The sequence below is a fragment of the Onychomys torridus genome, chromosome 4 (assembly GCF_903995425.1).
Source record: "Onychomys torridus chromosome 4, mOncTor1.1, whole genome shotgun sequence".
Taxonomy (NCBI): domain Eukaryota; kingdom Metazoa; phylum Chordata; class Mammalia; order Rodentia; family Cricetidae; genus Onychomys; species Onychomys torridus.
This window is the reverse complement of record NC_050446.1, coordinates 63,437,003-63,447,403: the sequence shown is the minus strand read 5'-3', so window position 1 is coordinate 63,447,403 and position 10,401 is coordinate 63,437,003. Positions and strand designations below refer to the sequence as shown.

The following is a 10,401-nucleotide window of genomic DNA, read 5'->3' as shown; positions in this document are numbered from 1 at the left end:
TTCCCAACTTAAAGAGGGAAATGGCTATGAAGATAAAGAAGCCTATAGAACACCAAACAGATTAGACCCCTCAAAAAAGGCCCCTTGCCACATAATAATTAAACAACTAAACATACAGAATAAAGAAAGAATATTAAGAGCAGCAAATGAAAAAGGCCAACTCACTTATAAAGGCAAACCCATCAGAATAACACCGAAATTCTCAATGGAGACTTTGAAAGCCAGAAGGATCTGGACAGACATAATGCAGATGCTAAGAGACCATGGATGCCAGCCTAGACTAATATACCCAGCAGAACTTTCAATTATTATAGATGGAGTGAACAAAACATTCCAAGGAAAAACCAGATTTAAACACTGCTTATCTACAACCCAGCCCTACAAAAAGCACTAGAAGAAAAATTCCAACCTAAGGAAGTCAGAAGCACCCACAAAAACACATGCCCAGTCCCAGATGGTTTCAGCACAGAATTCTACCAGATCTTCAAAGAGTTAATACCAATACTCTTTAAATTGTTCCACATAATAGAAACTAAAGGAACATTTCCAAACTCCTTCTATGAGGCTACAATTACCCTGATTCCTAAACCAAACAAAGATGCAACAAAGAAAGAGAACTACAGACCAATCTCCCTCATGAACATTGATGCAAAAATACTCAATATAATATTGGCAAACAGACTCCAAGAACACATCAAAACAATTATCCACCATGATAAAGTAGGCTTCATCCCAGAGATGCAAGGGTGGTTCAACATATGAAAGTCTGTCAATGTAATACACCATATAAACAAACTTAAAGAAAAAAAAAACCACATAATCATCTCACTAGATGCTGAAAAGGCATTTGACAAAATCCAATACCCCTTCATGATAAAGATCTTGGAGAGATCAGGAATACAGGGAACATACCTAAACATAATAAAGGCAATTAACAGCAAGCCAACAGTCAACATCAAATTAAATGGAGACAAACTCAAAGTGATTGCACTAAAAAATCAAGAACAAGGCAAGGCCTCCTGCTGTCCCCATACTTATTCATTATAGTACTTGAAGTTCTAACCAGAGCAATAAGACAACATAGGGAGATTAAGGGGATACAAATTGGAAAGGAAGAAGTCAAGCTTTCTCTATTTGCAGATGACATGATAGTATACATGAGTGATGCCAAAAATTTGACCAAGGAACTTGTACAGCTTATAAACACCTTCAGCAATGTAGCAAGATACAAGATTAATTCAAAAATATCAATAGCCCTCCTATATACAATTGACAAACAGGCTGAGAAGGAAATCAGAGGTACATCACCCTTTATAATAGCTACAAATAATATAGAATACCTTGGGTTAACACTAACTAAGCAAGTGAAGGGGCTATATGACAACAACTTTAAGTCCCTGAAAAAAGAAATTGAAGAAGATGTCAAAAAAATTGAAAGACCTCTCATGCTCATGGATAGGTAGGATTAACATAGTAAAAATGGCAAACTTACCAAAAGCAATCTACAGATTCAATGCAATCCCCATCAATATCCTACCACAGTTCTTCACAGAACTCAAAAGGACAATACTCAACTTCATATGGAAAAAAAAAAAAAAAACCAGGATAACCAAAAGAATCCTGTAGAATAAAACAATCTCTGGAGGCATATTGACCAATAAAAGAATTGCTGAATCTCCCCCCTACCCCCCGACGACTTCCGATTTCAAGTTGTACTACAGAGCTGCAGTAATTAAAAAGTATAGTGTATTGGCATAAAACAGGCAGTTTAGTCAATGGAATCTAACTGAATACCCAGACATAAATCCACCAACCTATGGACATCTGACTTTTGACAAAGAATTAAAAATTATATAACAGAAAAATAGAAAGCATCTTCAACAATGATGCTGTACTAAATGTCTACATGTAGAAGATTGCAAATAGATAAATATCTATCACCCTGCACAAATCTCAAGTCCAAGTTGATGAAAGACCTTAACATAAAGTAAGATACACTGAATCGTATAGAAGAGAAAGTAGGGAATAACATTGAAAACATTGAAACAGAAGATGACATTCTGAACAGAACAGCAATAGCACAGGCACTAATTTTAACAATTAATAAATGGGACCTCATGAAACTAAAAAGCTTCTGCAAGGCAAAGGACACTGGATGACCTTTCATTTGCAATTGTGAATTTATTATTTACTTTATCTGGGCTTGTGGTTGAGAAGCCTATCCTGACTTGAATGTTGCTATATTTAGATGTAAAAAAACAAACAAAACCTTCCAGGCATCTATAAGTTTTTATACATGAAAATTTTTCTTATATAAAAAGCTGTATCATGTTTAGTTTTTATAATTCATCCTAATGATTCAATGTTTTTGGCAAAGCTTTTGACTAAATTTTCCCTCCTTGTGCTCATCATTCACCTAAAAGTTTCTGAGTTTGACTTTTTGAATTATCCTACTTAGTGTGATCATGTTGTTTCATATTCTGTATCTAGTTTATATCTCCCAATTCAATGCCCCTCACATTTTCCACAATGCCAAAAATAAGATTTAATTAAGATAATAGTGTTTCATCATACCTGTACCAACTTTTCTGTGTCATTAGTTGCTAATGGACACAGATTTATGAAATACTCTGTTATGAATTATGCCAATATGAGCATTACTGTTAAGCATTTCCTCAGAATACCATTTTGATGCCTGTAGAATACATAATTAGTGGTACAGGTAATAAAATACGATATTCTTATTTTCATAGTTTGAGGAACTCACATATTTTTATATGATAGCTGCATTTATTTTATATTTTCATCACAAATTATCAAAAATTTATTTTTCCTAATCCCATTAATTACCCATCATTTTAAAATTAAAATAATATTATTAATGTGTGTATGAAGTCTGTTTCATGCATGCGGCTGTCAGAGGACATGTTTATGGAGCTGATTCTCTCGTTCCACATTTCTATGTTTTTTAGGAACTCAGGCCACCAAGCTTTTACAGTAAGTATTTTCATCATCTGAGTCTTCTTCCTAACATCTTTGGTAGTTTTTAATGTGTTATTATTTTGTGCATGTGCCTGCATGTATGTAGTTATATACACTTGAGTGTCACTGTGAACAGAGGCCAGACACATCAACACCTGCCTGGATATGTAATTACAGGGAATTGAGAGCAACATTGCATGGATGGTGGAATTTGAACTCACATGTCTAGAAGAGCAGTATATGTTCTTAATAGATAGGTTGTCTATTCATATACTACCACCCACACCTGCTCTGTCCTTCATCTTTTTGATGGTAGTCATTTGAACAGGAAAAAAGTGACACCTCAATGTATTATAATATGGTTTTCTTTAATGACTAAAGCATTAAATATTTTTCATGCATCTGTCAGCCATTTCTATTTCCTAGAAAAATCTACTCATATTTTTTTTTTTACATTTCTTTATTAATAGAGTTGTTGAGTTCCACATATCTTTATGGTGAACAGTTTTGAAGCTTTAAAGTTAAAGCTGTTGTACAGTTTTTGCATTGTTTCATCTAATCTCATGACAATCATGTTGAAAGCAATTGTCTCCCTCAATGAAAATATAGATATCAGCAGGACAACACTGTGTAGCATGAATCTTACAAGGTCTTATTAATAAAACCAAACCTGGAGCCAGGTATTGGTGTAAACACAGAAATTTCAGAGAAGCAGAGCAAGTCACTGCCATATCCCCTCGCCAGTTCCTCAGTGGATCATGTATACTCAGACTGGAAGCCTCTGATTCCTCATCCAGAATGGATCTTAGCTGAATTTTTTTGTGGCTAAAAGCCTAAAAGCTTAACTAGCTCTAGTTCCTAGTCCTCACACCTTAAATACCTTCCTACTTCCTGCCATCACTTCCTGGGATTAAAGACATATGTCACCATGCCTGACTATTTCCAGTGTGACAATGAATTCACAGATCTCTGCCTTTGGAATGTTAGGATTAAAGGTGTGTGTGTGTGCCACCGTTTTCTGGCCTCTATATCTAGTGGCTATTCTGTTCTCTGACCCCAGATAAATTTATTAGGATGCACAATATTTCGGAGAACTCAATATCACCACAGCATTGCCTTCTGAAAGCTATCTTATACAATCCTTTTATATTCTCAGTGGCGTTATTAGAATTCTGCTTCTTGAGAGGAAACAGTGAGGTCCTGTTTTCTCTTAGAATTTTCATTAGTTTATTATCATTAGTATCCACCCTCAAGTCAGAAGATGGTGGTGCATACCTTTAACGCCAGCACTTAGGAGGCCGAGCCAGGCAGATCTCTGTGTTTGAGGCCAGCATGACCTACAGAGCAAGATACAGGATAAACACCAAAACTACAGTGAAAAACCCTGTCTCAAAAAAAAAAAATCCACACTCTTAGATTATTGCTTAATCAGTTGGTCCAATCAAAAAGGATAACTTGAATCCTGATGCCACAATTTCCTTCCTTATTTGTAATTGCTTCTTAGTGTCATACCCTTATTTTCTCCTAATTTAAATGTTAAAAGAGTTAATTAGGATGCATGGATTTTCTTTTATGGACAAGTGCAAGTATCACATTTGAAAAGTGACTGTTTTACTCACATGTTCCAGGAAAAAGACTTGATGCTATCGGGAACCTGAGTGTGTTTACAAAATGCATCAGAGAGGCAGTGTCAATAAATCCAAATGTTCTTCATTTGATCTGGTTCAAAGTGCCTCATGATTGCTTTGAACATTCCACAACAGAAAATCATTACACAAAACACTGTGATGTGATGTGTGTGTGTGTGTGTGTGTGTGTGTGTGTGTGTGTGTTGTACTTGTGTATTGTACAATCATGCATATTTTAAGTGCATGTCTTTGTTCTCACAGGGGTGAGAGGAAAGTATCACGTGTCCTTCTTTATAGCTCTCCCCACCACTTTCTTGTCATGGTTTTCTTCATTTAATTGGAACTAGACTGGCCACAAACAAGATCCAGCAATTCTCCTTTTCCTGTTCTTCACAGTACTGGGGCTGCAGGAACATGTATCTATGGCCATGCCCATATTATAACCTAGGTGATGTGTATTGAAACTCAGATTATATGATTAAAGAAAGACATCTTTCCCACTAAACAGTCTTACCAACTACCCATTACAAATTTATTTCATTTTTGATTTGAGAATTCTTATTTTTTTTTTCTTTTTGGTCTTTCGAGACAGGGTTTCTCTGTTCTGGATCTCACTCTGTAGACCAGGCAGGTCTTACAGTGATCTCACAGAGATCCACCTGCCTCTACCTCCTGAGTGCTGTGATTAATGGCATGTGCTCCCACTGCCCAGCTAAACTGAAAATTTTCTTTCGTGTGAACTTCAATGAAAACTTTGTCTGATGAGATGTTGGAAAGTTGAACACAGCTGATAGAAGTTAAATGTACTAAATACATTATCAATACCATGAGCACTGACAAAGAGCACTTGGGAACACAAAAGCAGATATTATTATAGTGTTGTGGCTTAATTCTATACATGTTCAGAGTAGATTGAAATGTTTCTTTCATATTTATTTATTCTGTAACATATCTAGTAGTTGTCAGAACTCTAAGACACAATTTATTAATACTAATGATTTCATAAATTCATTAAGCAATTTATTCAACACATATGGATATTAAAACAGTACCAGTGAATATGTAGAATTATGAATGAGAAAATAACAGCAAATATCAAGATGATGATTTGTTAAATTATTTAGTTAAATAACCTGTGTATATCACATTTCAAAACTTTGAATTATCTTCTAAGTTTTAATATAGTATATGTGATTCACATTATACTTTATTATTATTAACATATCCAGTATTTTTGTTATATTCCATTTGATGTATACATGTTAATATGTATAGGATATTTAAAAAAACAGAATATATTTTGAGATATTAGTCAAATTAACAAAGGTATTTCAGAACCAAAAAGAATTAGTATTTCTATAGAATGAAGAAAAATTTGACCTATTTCTTCAGTAACTATGTAAGAAACAATTCACTCATTTGTTCCAGAGCTACAAGCACTATTTTATAACTAACAGTTTTCTCAGTGAAGCAATCACATCCTTGTTCCTAAGGCTGTATATCAGGGGGTTGAACATGGAGGTCACAATGGTGTAGAACAGAGAGAACAGTTTGACAGTTCCAGGAGAATGTGTGGACTTGGTCCTTGAATAAGTAACAGTAGCTGATCAAAAAAATAAAAACACCACAAGCAAATGGGAAGAATATGTGGAGAAGGCTTTTACCCATCCTGTGGCTGTTGGTAACTTCAGGATGGCGGCAATGATTTTGGTATAAGAAGCAAGGATCAACATAAAAGGAACTGCAGCAAAGAGGATAGCTTTGTAGACAGATGTGTCCCCACAGGCCAGCTTGAGAATGGGTGGTAAGTCACAGAAGAAGTGGTTGATTTGGTTAGAATTGCAAAAATGTAGAGAGAATATCTGACACGTTTGTCCTATCTGAACTGGGATGCCACCAAGCCAGGAGCCTGCCGCCAGCTGAGTGCACTTTATTGGATTCATGACCAAGGGATAGTGCAAAGGGTTGCAGATGGCCACATAATGATCATAGGACATCACAGCCAGAAGGAAACATTCAGTGGCTGCCAGCATAAGGAAGAAGCAGGTTTGTGTGGCACAGGCCACCTTGGATATACTTCTATTCTGAGTACCAATGTTGAACAGAATTCTGGGAAGAGTGACTGATACATAACAGATTTCCAGAGATGAAAAAATCGCCAGGAAAAAATACATGGGCTTTTGTAGTGCTGGGTCGAGTCTGGTTATCACAATTATGAAGCTATTTTCAATTAGGATAATTAAGTAAACTATGGAGAACATTCCAAATAGAAATCCCTGGAGGTTGGGTAGGTCTGAGAATCCCAGAAGGATGAATTGTGTGACTGTGGAGACATTGTCCACTGACCTGATCTTTGTGTGTTTCATGCTTGGAGATGATTCAGTCCAAAGTGCAAGTCATGTTACTGCTTTTTGGTTTTTTTTTATTTTTTATCTTACACATAAATTGTAGATACCAGACTTGAAAAATTACTAATTTTTGTAAAAGAATAAAAAACAGACATGTTCATCTTATATGTTTTCTCAAATGTTGGAAAAGTGTATTGTTTGCCATCTAGGAATTGCAGTGAAAAATTTCACCATTTTTTGTTAATTTGTACTATTAGCAGTTTTGGTTGTTTTGGATAATTATGCATGCCACTTTTAGTTTCCTTCTCAATATTCTAAATGCAAAATTTGAGTTAATATTGTTTAACAATGATTCATTCTTATCATTGACTTTTTCTCTCTGCCAAATATTTTTTATGATTATTAACTTGTTATTACCTCAAAATTTGGTAAATAATACATAAGTAAATATTCAGAGAGACCAAAAATTTTCAAGAATAATATATATTAATATAACAAACTTATTTCTCTTTTATGTTGATTGTTTTTATACACACACTAATTTAATGCAATTAGTAATTTACTTTCTACCAATTATTATATGAAGTTTACAATATTTGAAAGCAGTTTTTTTGTTGGGGCAGGTTCAAGGCCCCCCTCAACCACATCAAAGCTGAATGTACCAGCCTCTGCTGACTCCTCATGAAAGTCCTTGCCTTATTGGGCAATTGAATAGGAGGAGGTAGGTGGGTTGGGAGGGAGGATCTGTGGAAGGGGGAGGGGAAGAGTAAGATCTATGGTTGATATGTAAAATGAAAAAAGAATAAGAAAAAAATAATTCTTTTAAAAAGTAGTTTTTCTTTTGGGTTTATAGACTGAGAAAAGCAATGTCATAATTTTTATGCAGATTTTACACTTTCTGTACTTTAACTTTCTGTACTTAGGAGAAAAAAAGAATGTTAAGATCTTTTTCTCTTAGGATACTCAAGTGTCAGAAGTTGTTGCACCCTTTCCTATCTGCATACATGTTCAGAGAAGTGTACCTAAGTGGTACATCTCTCTATTCTGAATACAAATCTACTGTAGCAGAATTGTGCCAATCAGAGCTCACTTCCTGCTGCTCACTTCATATGCACCTTGATTATATTTATACAGCTAGTTTGCTTGTTCCATTCCATTCAGCTAGTGACATTCTTTTTTTTTTCAATTTATTTTATTATTATTATGTGTTTTAATTTTATACATCACACATGAGTTCCCCTGTCCTCCTGCCCCCGCCCCCCCCTCACCTTCCCCCCAGCCCCTCCCCTCCATTCCCATGTGCTCCAGGACCAAGACACCCCTAGGGATTCATTTAAACGTGGTGGATTCAGTACAGGCAGGTCCTGTCCCCTCTTTCCAGACTGAGCATGTGTCCCTGTGTATTCCCAAGGTTCCAAACAGCCAGCTCATGCACTAAGGACAGGTCCTGGTCCCACAGCCTGTGTGCCTCCCAAACAGATCAAGCTATTCAATTGTCTCACTTATCCAGAGGGCCTGATCTGGCTGGGGGCTCCTGAGCCGTTGGTTCATAATTCATGTGCTTCCATTCGATTGGCTATTTGTCCCTGTGCTTTTTGCAATCTTGGATTCAACAATTCATGCTCTTACAGTCCCTCCTCTTTCTCTACAGTTGGACACCTGGAGCTCCACCTGGGGCCTGACTGAGGATCTCTGCATCCACTTCCATCAGTTATTGGATGAGAGTTCCAAGAAGACTGTTAGGGTGTTTAGTCATCTGATCACCAGACTAGGTCAGATCAGGCCTTCTCTTGACCATTGCCAGCAGTCTACAGAGGATATATCATTGTGGATTTCTAAGGGACCTCTCGAGCACTCTGCCTATTCCTGTTCTCATGTGGTCTTCATTTATCATGGTCTGTTATTCCTCATTCTCCCTTTCTGTTCTTGATCCAGCTGGGATCTCCTGCTCCCCTAAGCTTTCTTTTCTTCTTCAAATCTTGCCCTTCATTACTCCCACTGTCGTCCAGGTTCTCCATGTAGATCTCATCCATTTCTCTGTCATTGGGTGATCCCCTAGGGTCCCATCTCCTAGGTAGCCTCCCTGGAGTTGTGTAGCAGTCTAGGATTAATGAAACAAAGAGTTGGTTCTTTGAGAAGATAAACAAGATAGACAAGCCCTTTCCAAACTAACCAAAATACAGAGAGAGCATCCAAATTAACAAAATCAGAAATGAAAAGGGGGACATAACAACAGACAATGAGGAAATCCAGAGAATCATCAGGTCATACTTCAAAAACCTCTACTCCACAGAACTGGAAAATCTAAAAGATATGGATAATTTTCTGGATAGGTACCACATACCTAAGTTTAATCAAGACCAGATAAACCATTTAAATAGTCCAATAACCCCTAAGGAAACAGAATCAGTCATTAAAAGTCTCCCAACCAAAAAAAGCCCTGGACCTGATGGGTTCACTGCAGAATTCTACCAGATCTTCAAATAAGAATTAATACCAATGCTCTTTAAATTGTTCCGCACAATAGAAGCAGAAGGTATGTTACCAAACTCCTTCTATGAGGCTACAATTACCCTGATTCCTATACCAAACAAAGATGCAGCAAAGAAAGAGAACTACAGACAGATCTCCCTCATGAACAGTGATGAAAAATGCTCAATAAAATTCTGGCAAACAGACTCCAAGAACACATCAAATCAATTATCCACCATGATCAAGTAGGCTTCATCCCAGGGATGCAAGGGTGGTTCAACATACGAAAGTCAGTCAATATAATACACCATATAAACAAACTCAAAGAAATAACCACATGATCATCTCACTAGATGCAGAAAAGGCATTTGACAAAATCCAACACCCCTTCATGATAAAGGTCTTGGAGCGATCAGGAATACAGGGAACATACCTAAACAAAATAAAGACAATCTACAGCAAGCCAACAGCCAGCATCAAATTAAATGGAGAGAAACTCAAAGCAATACCACTAAACTCAGGAACAAGGCAAGGCTGTCCTCTCTCCCCATACTTATTCAATATAGTACTTGAAGTTCTATCCAGAGCTAAAAGACAACATAAAGAGATTAAGGGGATACAAATTGGAAAGGAAGAAGTTAAGCTCTCCCTATTTGCAGATGACATGATAGTATGTATACATGAGGGAACCCCAAAAGTTCAACCAAGGAACTGATACAGCTAATAAAAAACTTCAGCAACATTGCAGGATACAAGATAAACTCAAAATAATCAGTAGCCCTCCTATATACAATAGACAAACAGGCTCAGAAGGAAATCAGAGATACATCACCCTTTACAATAGCCACAAATGATATAAAATACCTTGGGGTTATGCTAACTAAACATGTGAAGGACCTATATGACAAGAACTTTAAGTGACATTCTTTCATTACATACTTCTGTGTTTTTTTTGCTTGTCAATGCTGATG

The 10,401-nt window shown here is 36.5% G+C and overlaps 1 pseudogene; it reads right to left on the bottom strand.

The window, feature by feature from the left end:
* Positions 1-6,049: 6,049 nt before the first annotated feature.
* LOC118582937 lies at positions 6,050-6,976 on the bottom strand (annotated as a pseudogene).
* Between the last annotated feature and the right edge of the window lie 3,425 nt (positions 6,977-10,401).